The sequence below is a fragment of the Eschrichtius robustus genome, chromosome 1, assembly GCF_028021215.1.
Source record: "Eschrichtius robustus isolate mEscRob2 chromosome 1, mEscRob2.pri, whole genome shotgun sequence".
Classification (NCBI taxonomy): domain Eukaryota; kingdom Metazoa; phylum Chordata; class Mammalia; order Artiodactyla; family Eschrichtiidae; genus Eschrichtius; species Eschrichtius robustus.
In genome coordinates this window covers 92,361,294-92,377,812 of record NC_090824.1, presented here as the reverse complement: position 1 = coordinate 92,377,812, position 16,519 = coordinate 92,361,294, and the positions used below count along the sequence as shown (strand labels likewise).

The 16,519-nt window shown below is 44.9% G+C and overlaps 1 protein-coding gene across 1 annotated transcript in view; it reads right to left on the bottom strand.

Annotated features, from left to right (window-relative positions):
* SQOR (sulfide quinone oxidoreductase) overlaps positions 1-15,781 on the bottom strand; it is a 44,850-nt gene extending 29,069 nt beyond the window's left edge. The window contains exon 1 of the mRNA XM_068551038.1: positions 15,671-15,781. The gene's annotated coding sequence lies outside the window, so the exon portion shown is untranslated. The remainder of the gene's footprint in view (positions 1-15,670) is intronic.
* Between the last annotated feature and the right edge of the window lie 738 nt (positions 15,782-16,519).

The following is a 16,519-nucleotide window of genomic DNA, read 5'->3' as shown; positions in this document are numbered from 1 at the left end:
AGGTTGGCGAACGTGCTGAAGTGAGAGGAGGGTGGTGACACACCCAGAGAGGTCATGGAAGCTCTGTGGTACCTCCCACCCTCTCCCCCGACCCCACCCCATACCTTGCCCTACGCATCTCTTCCATTTGGCCATTCCTGAGTTGAAATCAGCTTTATAAGAAACTGGTAAGCATAAGTGAAGTGTTTTCCTGAGTTCTGTGTGTCATTCTAGCAAATTATCAAACCTAAGAGGGCATCCTGGGAGCCCCAAAATTTGTAGTCAGGCAGGCAGAAGTGTGGGTCGCCTGGGATGCCATTTGCAGCTCTGGGATCTAACATCAGAACTGAATTGTTGAACACCCAGTTGGCGTCAGAGAACTGGTTGGTGTTGGAAAAGACATACACCTGGTGTTAGAAGTAGTGTCAGAAAATATCAACAGGAACCAAGAGAAATTTCTGACATTGACCTAAACCAAGTCTAGAGCAACAATCAAAAAACCAGACAATTGAAGGAAGCAGGTCACACAATCTTAACCAGAATGAAAAAAAAAAAAAGAAAAGGCCAAACTTGACCCTGAAGTCAACAGAAAAGAAATAAAAAACCTCTGTCAACAAAATAATAAGGAGCATAAATGTAAGTCTCTGAGTCTCCCTAGAAGGTAGCCTGAAACACATCTACCTGTTAGGTTAAGAAATAAGAATTACCCACTAAGGATGCAGAAGAATGCAGCTGCTTTCTCTCTACCCTCTTACAAGGTGAAACACACACTTTTTAAAAGAATCAATAAATAGGGCAAAGTTAACTTTCATTTAACAAGTGGCACATTTATTTAATTGAAATAAATGTATTTCATATAACAAATACATGTCCTAGTTAAATAACGTCATGCTTTTAAGTTAGATAAAAATTCAATTAATGCTACATCAATTGAGTGCTTCCTTCAAAGAATCAAAATAAATGCTTTGTTATAGCTGTAGTAAAATCCCTGCTGATTGAAAGATAAGACAGCCTGCTAGGCATCTCCTACTTACATCGCTGGCTGCTGACTCCAGACCCCCTGGTCTAGACAAGTCTTTGGGACTCCACACCTCTCACAGCCAGCCTTTCTGGGACAAGCCGCAGACTGCCAGTGTCGAGAGCTCCCTAATCCTATGCCACGTGCATGCCACTCACTGGGTGTCAGCTAGGACACTTGGCTCAGTTCAAACAGAGCTGGCCTCTAAACAAGGATTATTCAGAGCATCTTAATGGAAAGACCCATCAGGCCAGCAAGACTTAGTCCATCTTTCAGCTATTTTTGCTCTTGAGGAAACAGAGGGTCTTTGTATGGGTCACAATTGTCTTATCTCAAGCCCATGCCAGGCTGGGCCCTCATTGCTTTCGGTTTCAATAACTACAAGGCCAACCTTTATTATATCGTCTTTGTAGAAAACTTCAAAACTCAAAGAGGAAAACGGACAATGAACAGCCTCCACCTCTCACCACCCACCCCGTTCCTCCTACCTGACCTCTGGGCCTCCAGCTTCCCAGCCAAGCTTATGCTGAGCTGTGATGTCCTGAGAGTCTGGATCCCTGTGGTCCCAGTCTCTGAGACACAAGTGAACCTTGTCTACACAGCATGGGTTGGGCTTACACCTAGTGCCCAGGTGGTAAGACTCCTGGAAGGCTCTTCCTCCTCCATTAGCTCCTCCCCCTTGGGCTTGCTGGGCCTTTTAACTTAAATCAGCAAAGGCTATCATCAGTTATTTACATCTCTCAACAAAATTACTTCCAGAAGACAGGGTACAATAAGAAAAAGTAGGGAGAAACTATCATAATAATAATAACTAACATTTACTGAGTGTTTACTAGTTGTACTTATGCTGTCTCAGAGACAATAACTTCGTAAAGAGGGTGTTAGTATCCCCATTTTACAGACGAGAAAATTGAGGTTTAGTGTAAAGTTAGAGCACCTGCCTAAGGTCACCTCACTGATTGAAGAGCACACTTTAATTCGAACTCACTCCTCAATTGAGTTCTCACAGTGTTAGACCTAAGAGATAATTCAGGGAAAATGCCTACCAGCTGAATTTTATTTAATTCAAATGTAAAGTAGCTTATGCCCCAGGGAGTGAGTTGGGAGGGAATATATGATATTAAATTTTAGCTTATTAAAGAAATTGGAAGAAGAAAATTTAAGTTTTTTGGGGGATGAGTGAGGTAGAATAATAGTATTGATGTAAGTTTTTATGGGCCCTTAAATTTTTAAAATACTGGGATTCTTGCAGTTTAAATGATTTGGAATTTGCTCAAAAATATTACAGGAGGTGAGTAGGTGGGAGTGTAGGTGACATCAGATTGGCCATGAGTTGACAATAATTTTTTCAGAGTTGATAATAATCTGAAGCCAATTTATGGATATATATATGGGCATTCCTTGTGATAATCTGTGAATTTTTGTATATGCTGGAAAGTTTCCTCAATAAAAAATTAAAATGAACGAATGAATGAAACAGCAAAAAACAGTGTGTCAGGGTGGACATTACCTTTGCTCTTTAGTCACTGAAATGTTAAGGTCTAAGCATATTTCAAGTAATAGCAAGATAACAGAAATACAAGTAGTAGCAACACAATTATAATACTTCCCTCCCATGTGCCTAGAGCTTTACAATTCACAGGACCCATACCTGAGTCTACACTGGAGGTATTGATACCACTTAACAAATGGGAAAACTGAGGCTCAGAGGGCCGAGGTGATCTTCCAAAGGTCACTTGAATCTGCAGCAGGGTCAGAGCTACAGTGAGTCCTTTCCGTGCACAGCAACTTTTTCTGAATGCCCTTTGGAGCAGCAATGCAGGCATTAGCAGGAGCCTGCAATTCAGAGGTGGAGAGCTCCCAGTCTGGACCTTCTCCCAGCTCCGGATCTCAGGATGACCTCTTTGCTGGGGCCCCACATGCCATCTCCCAGAAGGGCAGCCCCCCAGGCAGGGGCAGATCCAGGTTTTATGCGCAGTGAAGCCTATACAAGTTGGGGACCCAAAATTACAAATACAAAATTAGATAGTTAATATTAATTTTGAATGAGAAAACAAGTCCAAATAAATGTCTGGATCCTTGGTGAGTCAAGACCCTTCTGAGATCTCTTTTAGGCAGTTTATCAGAAACATAAGCATAATGCTTTCTGGTTATAACCTGGCTACCCCTCCGCTCCTGGAACTCCCAGCACCCACAGAGACCTGTGCAAAAGAGAGGCCCTGAAGCTTAAACTTCATTTGCTTCTGGGTAAATCCACCTCTAGTGCCTACTGCACTCCTCTAGGGCACTCTGCCCGCCCACCCCTCTGGGACTCACTGAACTGGCCTGGTCCCTCCCTCTACCAGTTCTGAGCTCTGCCAAAGCCCCTCCCACCCCTTGCCAGCATACCATGGCTCCTTTGGACAATCTGAAGCTGGATCCTGATCCCTATTGGAAAACAGACTCATCACTGTACCATCTCAGACTCCTATGTGCCAGGCACTGTGCTAGGCACTAGAGGTAGACATATCCCCATTTCACCAGCTGAAAAAAGTGAGGCTCCAGGAGACTGGTTACATCAAGGCCACACAGCCAAAAAAGGACAAAACCAGGATTAAACCGGAGTGGATGGAAAGGAGAGAGGGAGAGAACCAAAGCAAACATCATCCCTTTCCCTATTATACAAAGGGCACTCCTGGAAATTGGCTCACACCATTATGGAGGCTAAGGCCCAAGATCTGCAGTCAGCAAGCTGGAGATCCAGGAGAGCCAATGGTGTCGTTTCAGTCCAAAGGAACAGCAGGCTCAAGACCCAGGAAAAGCTGATGTTTCAGTTCAAGTACCAAGGCAGGAGGAAACCAATGTCCCAGGTCAAGGCAGGCAGACAGGAAGGGTTCTCTCTTCTTCGTGGGAGGGTCAGCCTTTTTGTTCTATTCAGACCTTCAACTGATTGGATGGCACCACCCACACTGAGGAGGACAATCTTCTTTACCCAGTCTACTGATTCCTCCGGAAACACCCTTATAGACACACCCAGAATAATGTTTAACCAAGTATCTGGGCACCCTGTGGCTCAGTCAAGTTCACACATGATATTAGCCATCACACCCTCTGACTTAAACTATAAAAGGGCAGGTCCAAATATGGAAAAATCTCAGGAAGGAAATTGTCACTGTGACTGGATTGCCAGGAAAATACCAAACATTGCCCCCCAAATGCTATGGTTCCTTAATGTGATCTCATCTCAATCTGAAGTACATGCAAGTATGTAGGCATATTTGTGGCACTTATCAATGGCACTGAATAAGACACTTCATGAAACCTTCCTGGAGATATTTTGAATCCTACTGTGTTAATCATGTTTTTAATTTCTGTATTTTATGATTGTTTGACATTTGGGGGCTTTGTTAATCCTAAAGAGACTGCCCCTCTCAGGGCTAACCAGCTCCTAAAGACAGTAAACAACTCAGTCTAGGAGCACACTTTTGATAAGTAAGCCAACAAACCCAGAGTCCATACCTGAACCACTTCCTCTGTCTGGCTTTTACATTCGAGAAGGCAACATTCTTTTGCCCTAATCATCCCAGGACCAGACATCAGACAACTAGGGCAGCCCCTATAGGCCAGAGCCCACTAAAATTATTCAAATTAGCCAATCCCAAACCCGGTCCGTCTGTTCCCCCTGCCTCATGAAAACCACATTACAGGTTTTCCTTAATTTTTCTGCCTCCTGACCAACCTGCATGCTTCCCCATGTGGCCCTGGTACATGGTGTACCAGGCCTCCCATTCCTAGGGAACTAGGAGTCAAATCTTTGTCCTTCATGGCAGTCATCTCCTGATGTGCTGGTTTCACCATGCCTGATTGAAAACAAATCCCAGGTACATTTTAATACACTACATTAAAGTGCATTCACTACTGTCCAGTAAGATGGAAGATTTTACATGTTTAACAAATTTTGCTCTACTCCTTCTCCTTACAAACCCGCTGAACTGTCAGGTGGCATTTAAAAAGCAATTTAATTACATACTACTGTCGAATGCTATAATTATGTGAGTGAGTGAGCCAAATTTTACAACTAAATAACATAGCTACGGTATGATTTTTTAATGCAATAATTACTCCTGAAGAATACAGCACTGGGCCGTCCTCTTCTTTTGTCCCACTCTATCAATGTATTGAAACGAGATATCTTCTCCAACAAGGAAAGTTTTCACATATATTTTAGCCATTTAACGTTGATAAAAGAGAGGTGTCACCAGCCAGAAGTGCTCAAAAAACATCACCTATTTTTATTTACAGATTTATTTCCTACACAAAAGGCATGCAGATTAAATTACATTTAGCTATGCTAAATGTGCAATCGTATCTTTATGGAAAGAAAGAGTTACACGAAATCTGCATGGTCACAATTCTGCTGTATCTAAGAATGTTTCTACAAGTATTCGTTAAGTACCTACTACATACAAGGAGGACCCGTGCAGATGGACAGAAATTTCCCCACCCAGTCCTGGTCCCATTCCCAGTCTATTAGCTTTAGATGCTAATGGACGAACAGCAGAGATTGCCAGTTACTGATAATGTAGGCCAATAATAAGGTGAGCCAAATTTCAGGGGAAAGGTGTTTGTTTGTTTGGTTTTGGCCGCACTGTGTGGCCTGCAGGATCTTAGTTCCCCAACCAGGGATCAAACCCAGGCCCCCTGCAGCGGAAGCGTGGAGTCCTAACCATTGGACCACCACGGGATTCCCCAGGGGAAAGTTTTTTTTAATGTTAGAAGGTCTAATTTAAATATTGGAAGGTTAAAGGTAGTGAGATGTGTGTACATCTTTCCCTTTCTAGCTTGAGTAGGGATGTGTCCTAGTGCTTTGTGTTTTCCTCTATATTCAACAGAGTTTTTCTGAATGAATTAAGTTCTACCTTAATTCACTGTGTACACATCCGACATATAAAGGTATTGAATAAATCCATCCATCTGCTAATTCATTCTATGCTGTAAATGTTTGTGCCCTCCCAAAATTCATACGTTGAAATCCTAACTCCCAAAGGTTATGGTATTAGTAGGTGGGGCCTTTGGGGGTGATGAGGTTATGAGGGTGGAACCCTCATGAATGGGATTAGTGCCTTATAAAAGAAGGTCCAGGGAGATCCCTCACCCCTTCTACTATGTGAGGACACAGGGAAAAGACATTGGCCCTGACTCAACTATGCTGGCACCTTGATCTTGGACTTTCCAGACTCTAGAACTGTGAGAAATAAATTTCTGTTGTTTATAAGCCACTCAGTCTGTGGTACAGTAGTCCCTCCTTACTCACAGTTTTGCTTTCTGTGGTTTCAATTATCCACAGTGAACTGCAGTCCAAAAATACTAAATGAAATTAAATTTTTAATTTCAGAAATAAAAAATTCATAAGTTCTAAACTGCATGCCATTCTGAGTGGTGTGATGAAATCTCACGCCATCCCACTCTGCCCCACCTGGGACATCAATCATCACTTTGTCCAGCGTATGCTGCCCCTTAGTCACTTAGTGGCCACCTCGGTTATCAGATCAACTGTATTTCAGTGCTTGTGTTCAAGTCACCCTTGTTTCACTTAATGAAGGCCCCAAAGCACAAGAGTCGCGATGCTGGCAATTTGGATTTGCCAAAGAGAAGCTGTAAAATGCTTCCTTTAATTGAAAAGGTGAAAGTTCTTGACATAAGAAAATAAAAGAAATCATACACTGAGGTTGCTAAGATCTACAGTAGGAATGAATCTTCTATCCATGAAATAATGAAGAAGGAAAAAGAAATTCGCGTTAGTATTGATGTTGCACCTCATACCGCCAAAGTTACAGCCCCGGTGTGATAAGTGCTTAGTTAGGATGGAAAAGGCATTAAATTCATACAGCAAGATATTTTGAAGACCACATTCACATAGCTGTCATTATAGTACATTGTTATAATTGTCCTATTTTATTATTGTTGTTAGTCTCTTACTGTACCTAATTTAAAAATTAAACATTATCACAGGTATGCACATAGAGGAAAAAACATAATATATACAGGATTCGGTACTATGCATGGTTTCAGGCATCCACTGGGGCGGGGGGAAGGGGGTGGGTCTTGGGACGTATTCCCCCACCGATAACAGGGGGCTACTGTATTTGTTATAGCGGCCCAAACAGACTAAGACAATTACTGAGATCTTATCCTTCATTACGCCAGGAGCTGTGCTGGGTGTTGGGAAAAAAACCAGTGAACGTGTCATATCAGGTCCTTATGCTGACGGAACTTACATTCTAGTGGAATGGAGTACACGTTAGCCCCTCACTGCCGACTATTATTCCCGTCTGAAATGCGCTTTCCTGTCTCCTCATCTTAGCCGTGGCCCAAAGTGCAGTCCAAGTCGCAGCTTCTCTAGTCCCTCCAGCCCAGGTTGGTTCTACAAGTCGTGGTACCTGTCTTGCCCTTCTTGGAACCTTCTTGTGGTCACTGTTATTTGTTGGCATTTTGATGCATCTGTTTTCTCAGAGAGATTGAAACCTCTTGATGGTTGGAGACCCTGGTTCTAACTCTGGTCCCATCTATCCCCACAACACTTATCGAGTATCTGGGCCCTTCTTGTCAACCCTGGGGTCCAAACAGTTGGTGGCAACAGGCAGAAAACCTCTGCAGCCTACCAGGAGTGTAGCACTCTCTAGCCACCTCCTCAGGGACAGTTGCCAAAAAATGAGGCACCTGTATTTTCCACCACCTACATCATCTCTGGATTAGGGGAAGGAAAGTTGGCGTTGGCTTCCAAAAATCTGGGTTTATATCCCATATCTTAGATTTAACTAGCAGAAGCAAAGTACAATGTAATCAGTATGAGCTAAACACCTTAGGTGTTTTGAGGAAAGAAGAAATAATCAATGAAAACTTGGTGAAACAGAATCTGAGCAGCAGGTAAAAGATTGGCAGCATTTGGACAAGTGGAGATGCTATGGGAGGGAACAGCATAGGTAAATGAATCAAAGAGTAGGCTACTGCCCTCCAGACCTCTCTCCAGCCTTCTCTGCCCTCTCCAAACCTGAGAGCTGACCTGTGAGGTGGGCATCAGCTGGCCTCCCTGGTCCTCTGGCTTCCAGTTGGATTCAGCCAGTGGGAGGCACCAGTAGATTAGAGGATGGGAAAAGAATGAAATTAGGATATTTATTCCCCAGACCCCTCCCAGCCAAGCCTCAGCTGAGCAATGCTGGATTCCTCCAGCTGAAGGCCTTGGCTCCTGTGGGGTGGCCTTCTCCTCAGCTACTGCCCTTACTCAGAGTTCTAGTAATCACTCCCTCTACTTGCTTCTTCAGGCTCCAAATCAATACCATTGCTTCACCACTCTTGTTGGTTCCCTCTAACCCTGCCCACATCTTTGTAAATAGTTGTTTCATTAAACCCTTCTTAACAGCACTGTTTGAGTGTGCCAAGTGTTTCACAAGACCCTGACTAGTAAGCTGGGAAGGCCAACCAGATATGACTGATATTGAGAGGAGTAGATAATAAAGAAACATCATAGCCCGATTATAAAGGGCCATGCTAGGGAACTGAGGCTTTATATCAAAGTTTTCAGAACAGAGGGGGAAGCTTTGAGAAAATCAATCTAGTGTCCGGGAGAAAATTAAATCAAAAGAGAGACAAAACGAGTTCTGGACATCAGTTAGGAGACTAGTATAGAGGTCCAGGTATAATGATAAGGGCCTGATTCAGTGCTAGCATTAGAAATACAAATAAAGATCCAGATAAGACAGAGGTAAGGGAAAGAGAATGACTGGATGAGAGGTAAGAAGGGCCCCTGCGGGGACGGAGCCAAAGTTGAATCTAGGCAGCTAAAGAGAGAGGAATTGTGTGGGCAGAAACAGGGATGTCTAGGCAAGGGCCTGTCTGAGCTAGTTTGGGACAAGTTAGGGATTTGGGAAATAGAATTCCAAATGCTAGAATGAGCATGGCATAACTGTGGACAAGGAGAAGGGAGCCTAAGCTGGTGCCAACTGGGAAAACAGAGAAATAAGACTGTATAGGCATATTAAGTAAAATTTGAGGTTGGAAGCTTAATCCTAGACAATCGTAATCTCATCTAGGGGTCACAAAGTAGCAACATGCAGGCCCAATGCAGACCAGAGCTGTGTTTTGTTTGACTCACAAATTCTGCTTAAATTTTGAATTAGTGCCAACGTTAAAAATTTTGGATATCTTACCCTTGAGATTCCAGGTTATTGGCCCCTCTGACAACACTGAACCCACATTCTCACATGTCAACTCTCGGCTGGAGCTGAGCCGTCACTGCCCATGTAGACCCTGCACAAGGTTCCCTCTCACCCAGCCCCACGTGGCCTACAATACTCCTTTGTTACTGCTCAGCCCTAGCTGCACATGAGCTGTGGTCCCTGCTAAAGGCAGTGAGAGTCCTTGGAAGTTCTTAAGGAAACTGAAGAAGACCCCCTGGGGGGAGTCGAGAGGATGACTTAGAGCAATTCAGTGGAGTTCAGCATTTTTGAGTGTTCACTATGTCCCAGGCACTGTGCTAAGCACTGCGGAACCTGGGATGAATAAGAAGAGTCTATCGTCACAGGGAAGACCAGGAATATGAAGGTCCATTAAGTGGCTGATTCAGAAATTCAGGCACCAGCAAGGGCTTAGAATAGACATGAGAACAGAGATGAAGGTGTGAATGCAAAACAGATGTTGAAGGAATTTTTGTGACAAATTAGCCATAGGGGATAAAGAAGGAAGGATGTGAACTGGGGCCTTGTTCAGGTGGCTATACTGAAGAGACGGTGTAAGTAACAGTATTGGATTACTCCGAGTGCAGTGAAGATCCAAAGCAGGGTGAGAGAGAAGGAAACCACGCCCCTTGAGGACCCTGAGAACGAAGGAGCCGAAGGAGCTGAGCCCGAGAAGGGATTAGGCAGGTGGCGCCCTTCCTCTCAGCTCACCTCCCCTTGAATTCAGCAACTGGATTACTATTTTGTTAACAAATAAAGAAAATGGGGCAATCTTCATTTAGGCCTGCAGGGCCATGTTGGAACTCTACCTCTAGAGCTGTTACAATGCCACATATTTGTTTAAACATGAAGCTGTGAAGGTAGTGCTCTAGTAGTGGACCAAGAGCAAATCGTCCAGGCAACAGAAACAATCCTGTACAGCTCCCTGATGATTCAGGGTTTAGTCACATTGGGTTTTTTAGTTCCCTAACTCTTTAGGGGGAAACTGTAGGAATTTTCTTTAAAGAATTACTGATTAAGAGCTACGAATGAGGACGTGGCAATGAAACAGTGGCTCCCTTTGCTACTGAGAAATTTCCTACAAGTTTCCCCAGCCTATATTCATTTTACAATCAGGGAGCTTTGCAATAGGGAGGGACTGACAATTTCACCAAACCATACATTTGCTAAGCAGAAAATAAAAATCCTATTTACAGAAAGAGAATTCTCTCACATTACAGCTCCAGAAAAAGAAAAAATAAGACAGTCAATTGGATTATTTCAACTGAAAGTTAAAGGTTTTGTCTGAATTATATGGGGGGGGGGGGGGAAGTGCCTTGTTTCTCTGTTGTTTTAGCCAGTGGGAGCTTGACCACTCATGTTCTAGTGTATAAATCATCACAATTTAGCTCCCCTTCAACCCCACCATTCACAGTTGGCCTCTAGTCAAGTATACTGAAGGTTTCAATGTTTGCATATGCCTGTGTGTGTCCATCCCGAGGCTGTACAAGACACACAGGAGAGGGAGGCCTAATGTGGAATTAATTTGCTTCCAGTCACACAGCAGGGATCCAGCTTTGCCTTGATCTCCTGAACCCATTCAACGATCACAATAAAATTACTCATCAGCCTCTGGAGTGCTGGAATTCCCACTCAGAGTTTCACATACAAGAAGACTCTGAGGAGTGGAGTTTCATTATAAACAGGGACTGGCCAATTTGTCAGGCATATTGTTCCATGGGATCCAGCGTGTGAGGTCTTAACACAATGAGAAGAGACTCTTTAATCACAAGTTACACATGTGTTGTTTGAACGTGATTGAAGAGATGCCAAGTTCAATACTTTAATGGTTAGGATAGAATGAGGGGGTAGACACAGTAACAGGTGTGCCAGGTTCCCTAAGCTAGTGTCTTTCCTATGTCTAAATAAATGACACAGTTCCCCATTCCTGCAAAAGCCTTGTCTGAGGACATGTCAGGAGTTAGGAGACCCAAGTCCACATTCCAGGTAGTGCCAGGTAGGGCTTGTCCTGAACTATTCTGGGTCATGTTTTCTTCATCAGTGGAATAAAGGATTGGACTGGGTAGTTTCAAAGGTCCCTTCCTTTTCCAAACTCTGTGATCCTCTAAACGAGGGGAAAAGGGAAACAGAGGTTCACAAGCAGATACTCAAATGGGAATACTTGTCCTACTAACTCCATAAATTGACTGGAGCTCTGAACTACTGCAGCAAAGAATGACAATGGTTTGTAACCAAGCCTTGAACATAATCAGAATGGAAAACATATCTCCCTTTCTATTCCCCCAAGTCTGACACCAGGACCACTACTGACCATGATTCACTGGGCAGTTGCTGTGCACTATCCCAGACACAACAAAAACATCAGAAAAAATTATTGAAGGTTTTCTATGTGACAGGCATTACACTGTGAACTTCACATAATTTCTCACAACAACCCGAGAGCTTGGTATTATCATCCCTGTTTATAAGTGAGGAAACAGACATTGTGGAGCCATGGGCAAGTCGCAACCGCTTTGAGTCCTGTTCCACAAGCGTAAAATAAGTGGATGTGTCCAGTTGACTTTAAAGGCCTCGCCTACTCTATGACTCAAAACAAGCTTGGATTTGATTACCTAGACCTTGAAAGGCTCACGATTATCGTGCAAACCCAGTTGGCCAGAAAATAGGATGGCCCGTCACCCACTTAAAGCACCATGCACGTGCTCACAGAAACACAAAACCACATTTACTAAACGCAGCACCTCCTTGGGATGTTCTCACAATCTATACTGTAAACAAGGTGATTGTTAAAACACATCAAGACACCATGGGCTGCCTTACAGCAAACTGCCAAGGGAAAAAGAAAGTATCATAGATTGAAATCACCATAGGCCCCACTATTGAGGTCTCCCCCTTCCAGAAGTCAGGGATTGGTCCCAGGACAAAGACACAGATATTTCCTCTCCATTACTGTAGATTGGGCCAGAGCTGCTGGTTCCCAGCTACACAGAATGAAAGCTCCCTGAGGGCTGGGCTAGGGTCAAATTTGTAAATTCATTATGACTGGAAAGGAATTACCCCATGGTACTTAAGGATGATCACCAACACCATCATCCCATTACCCACCATGCATTTATAAAAGCATCTGCTCTGTACATGGCTCAGCAGCTAGGCTGGTCAGTTGCTTAAGACTGTTTTTCCTAACAGTCAGGACCATGAAGGTGAAGAAGGCCTTAACGACCTCAGACAGGATCCAAGGGACAATACAGAGTGTCTGTAGAAAGAGAGCATAAGATATTCTTGGGTAGGTAAAGGAGAGGGGTCCTAAAAGAAAGTGATGGACCTGCTGGGATCACGACTTAGAATAGAGTGCCAAGTTATGTTAACTTGTTAGAGCTGCCATTAAAAAAGAAAAAAGAGAGAGAGAACCCACAGCTAAACAACAGAAATTTATTTTCTCACAGTTCTAGAGGCTGGAAGTTCAAGAGCAAGGTCTCTTGGGGCCCTATGTAATTGCAGCAGTATAATATTTTGATATATTAACCAACTCTTTTCACCTTGAGATTCCCAGTTACCCTGGGAGTCAACCCCACTCATGCAACCAGACATGTGGCACCCACTGCCTCCAGGAGGGTTCATCCCACGGAACTGCAGAACCAAAAGGTCAGATGCTTAGCTTTTGTTTTCAAAAGGCAAGGTCCAGGTTGAATTAGTCTGCCTGATTAACATCAGGCTATCCTACAGCAAAAATTGAACCAGAAATATCAGCAGCTTGACACAAGAAAACTTATCTGGGTTGAGCCTTCCTCCTCCATCTTTTAGCAACGTCATTTGGAACACATGGCCTTGAAGGTCGGTGCAACAAAGGAAGAAAGAGAATAAAGAGCTCACATTCAATGTAAAATTCCTCAGCCTGTATATTATTCTGCTCAGGCCGCCATAACAAAATGCCACAGACTGCGTGGCTCAAACAACAGAAATTGATTGCTCACAGTTCTAGAGGCTAGAAGTCCAAAATCAAGGTGTCAGCATGTTTGGTTTCTCATGAGGCCTCTCTCCTAGGCTTGGACCTTCTTATGCCCTCAAATGGTCTGGTCTCTGCACACCCCTTGTGTCTTTTCCTCTTCTTATAAGGACACTAGTCATAATGGATTAGGGCCCCATGCTTATGATCTCATTTAACGTTAATTACCTTTTCAAAGGCCCTCTCTCCAAATAGTAAGATCCTAAGGTACGAGGATTAGGGCTTCAACATATGAATTTTTGAGGGGACACAATTCAGTCCATAACACCAGCATTTGCCCTCTTCAAAGTTACAGGCATAGACAGACCCAGCGTGCTCTAAATTTACTGTTCTTTACAAAGTGCTCTCCCCATCTCTCTGCCCCAATTTAGCAATTTTACAAAGTAAACCACAGGGTTCACTGGCTGGATCTACTTTTCTTCTTCCTATTACCATCCACATTTATTGGATTACATAGACTTTTAAGGCTGGGAATTAAGAAGCAACTAGTTGGCTTTAGGTCTAGTCTAGGCAGCTTGTAGCAACTTTCACCTTCTGCTCCTATTTACCAAATCTTCAAGGGTCATAGAGGAGTTATGTAATGGGTGACGGAGCAGGGAAACATGAAAAGAAAAGAGGAAAGAGAAATGTGCATCTGTGCCCAGAAATGCCTCATCATGGGTCTGTCTCCACTCACTATAAGACAATTTCCTGCGTTACATCACATCAGATTAACAGGCCTACACACGGGCAAGATGGAGGAGAAACTGTTCTGCAAAGGAGTTCTGGTTTCCTATCAACACTCAATTTCATTTTCTCTGGCAAAACACCAGCCACACAGACCCACACGCACAGACCCATAGGCCCTGACTGACATTTCAAGCCCTCCAGCTCCAGATGTGTTTCTACATTGTTCAGCCAGTAGGAAAAAGCAGCTCGAATTTTAAGCAGAGTCATTTCGCAAACCACCAGCTGTCTCCTGGATAAATTCTGGGTTTTTTAGATGTAGTTACAAGCAACCCTCTCCAATGCACTTATTCATTCAAAAAATGTTTATTGACTACATTCCATGTACCAGGATTGGGGACATAATGGTGATGGCCACAAGCTTGGGGTCTAGTGAGGGAGACAAGTTCTAATAAATGGTACTTATTTCACCCCTCTGTGCCAGGTGCAATACTGGACACCTTAAATACTTGGGAAGGTACGATTATCTCCACCGTACAATGAAGAAGCCAAGGTGAAAAGAAGTCCAAAAGACAAGCTCGTGCCGCTAGTCAGTGGAAGTGTCAAGACCAGAAGCCATGTGACCTGACTTCCTGAACTTGGGTGGAAGATAAAAATTTATATCTTTATTTTCACTAATCTCTAACTGAACTTTAGCACTTTCTTCATATATTTATGCAAGAAACCCCAGCAGTACTAACAGTACCTATGACTTTGTCACCAATAGAAATCACAGATATTTTCTTATATTACAAGCATTGCCCAAATCTTGAAATATTATTTATGTTCATTACTATTTCAAAATTATGATAGCTATTAGATCCACTGCTAGATCATGTTACTTAACGCATTTGTTTTTCTAAAGGCACATATACCACTACATAAATTCTTTTCATATGTTGACAAGTGTTTTGGAATAGGTTTCCTTTATAATACTATGCCTTTTATTTTACACCTTCAAAAGCACTGCACCAAGAAGTGGTCCTTAGTCTTCCCAGAAATGCCAAAGTGGTACTTGGGAGAAAAATGGGTCAGAACCCTACATTACAGCAATGGGCAGCCCAGGCAAACCAGAGGCTCTGCTCACTGTGTCTTTGAGTAAGAAGCTAGGTTGGGATTCTTTTATAACTAAAAGAGAGAAGCGAAGAGGAAAGGAAAGGACCCCAATCCCACGAGAGGACCCTTTCTACCCTTTCCACCAGTTCCTGCTCAGCACGTGCCCTAAATGCTCCCCTCTGCTGGTTCCAGCCGCAGCTGAAGCTGACTCCTTGAGCCCCACTCCGTGCCACGAGCTGTGTGGATAAATGTGCCCCACTGTGGGCAAACAGACGTCACTTCCTACCCCCGGGGGCTGAGCACCCCTCGCGCCCTGGGAACCATGCTGAGCGTCAACAAGCGGAAGGTGCCAGAAATTCCCACACACTAAGATACCAAGAAATTCCCATACACAAGACAACGGATACTTCGGGTTTTTAACCGCCCCTCGCAGGTCAGCCTCTCCGCGACCCGGAGGCCCGACACTGCCGGAAGGAGTCCCAAGACCCGGGTTCCAGTAAGGGCAGCACTAGCTGTAGATGCCGGGGGTGGGGAAGAAAAGTGTGAAGAGGGATGTAACCCGACACACACGGGCCGCGCAGTCCCAGCTGCTGGGACAGAGCTGGGTTAACAATCGGCCTTAGGGGTGATCTCTGTCCCCGCCCGGTCCCCCTCCCCTGGTCAAGTGCCCGATATAGGCCGCGGGATGCCTCTTACCCAGGGGTGCGCAGAGCCTCCGGCCACAGCGTTGGCGCAGCAAAAGCAGCCGCTCCCTGCGAGGGCTCTCGCCTCTGCTGGGACCCGCCCGGCCCTGGGCGGAAGCTGGAGGCGGGGAGAGCGAGCCCACCCCCACCCCAGGAAAGTTCCGGAAAGGTCCCGCCGCTGCCCCGCCCGGCGCCACAGGCCGGGGAACCAAGGCCAAGTGCAAGCGGCACCCGGGCTTCGAGCGCGCACAGGGTACAGCCAGGGACGCGAGTCCAGAGGGCCCGGGGCGCTGCCGGCAGGGCAGACGCCCCTACCCGCGGCGCACCCTGGAGCGCGGCCGGGCGCCCTTGGCGCGACATAGGAGGGCACGGAGGCCACCTGTCGCTCCCCCCATTCCCGGGTGCCTACACTGTTGCGTAACTGGGAGGAACAAAGGTGAAGGCGGGGCTGTGAATAGAGGCCCTGGCCGTTTGCTTCGGGTCGTCCAGTGAGCCCTACTGGGCTTCTCGTCTGGTTTCCAAGACTGTCCAGAGAGACAACTGTTCCCGCGTTCATTTCACAGATAAGGTAACGGAGGCTCAGAGACGCCCCAAAACTTGCCTTGGTAAGCGCCGGAGCAGCGCTCTTCCCTCAGGGTGGAGGTCAGGGTCAGCTGGCTTTCAGACACTGGTCTCCACACCACGTTGCGTCCTACTTTCATGACTGGACGTTTTCAGCTGGCTGCTCTAAGTAGGTGCGAAGTGTAGGTGAGTGGTCGTCGACCACATCAGATCTAGAGCACCTTTTTATAACATATATAGGGTGTCCAGAGTCTTACTGCAATTTTAAGCTTTTATAACTTCAGATGTGAGTTACAAACGT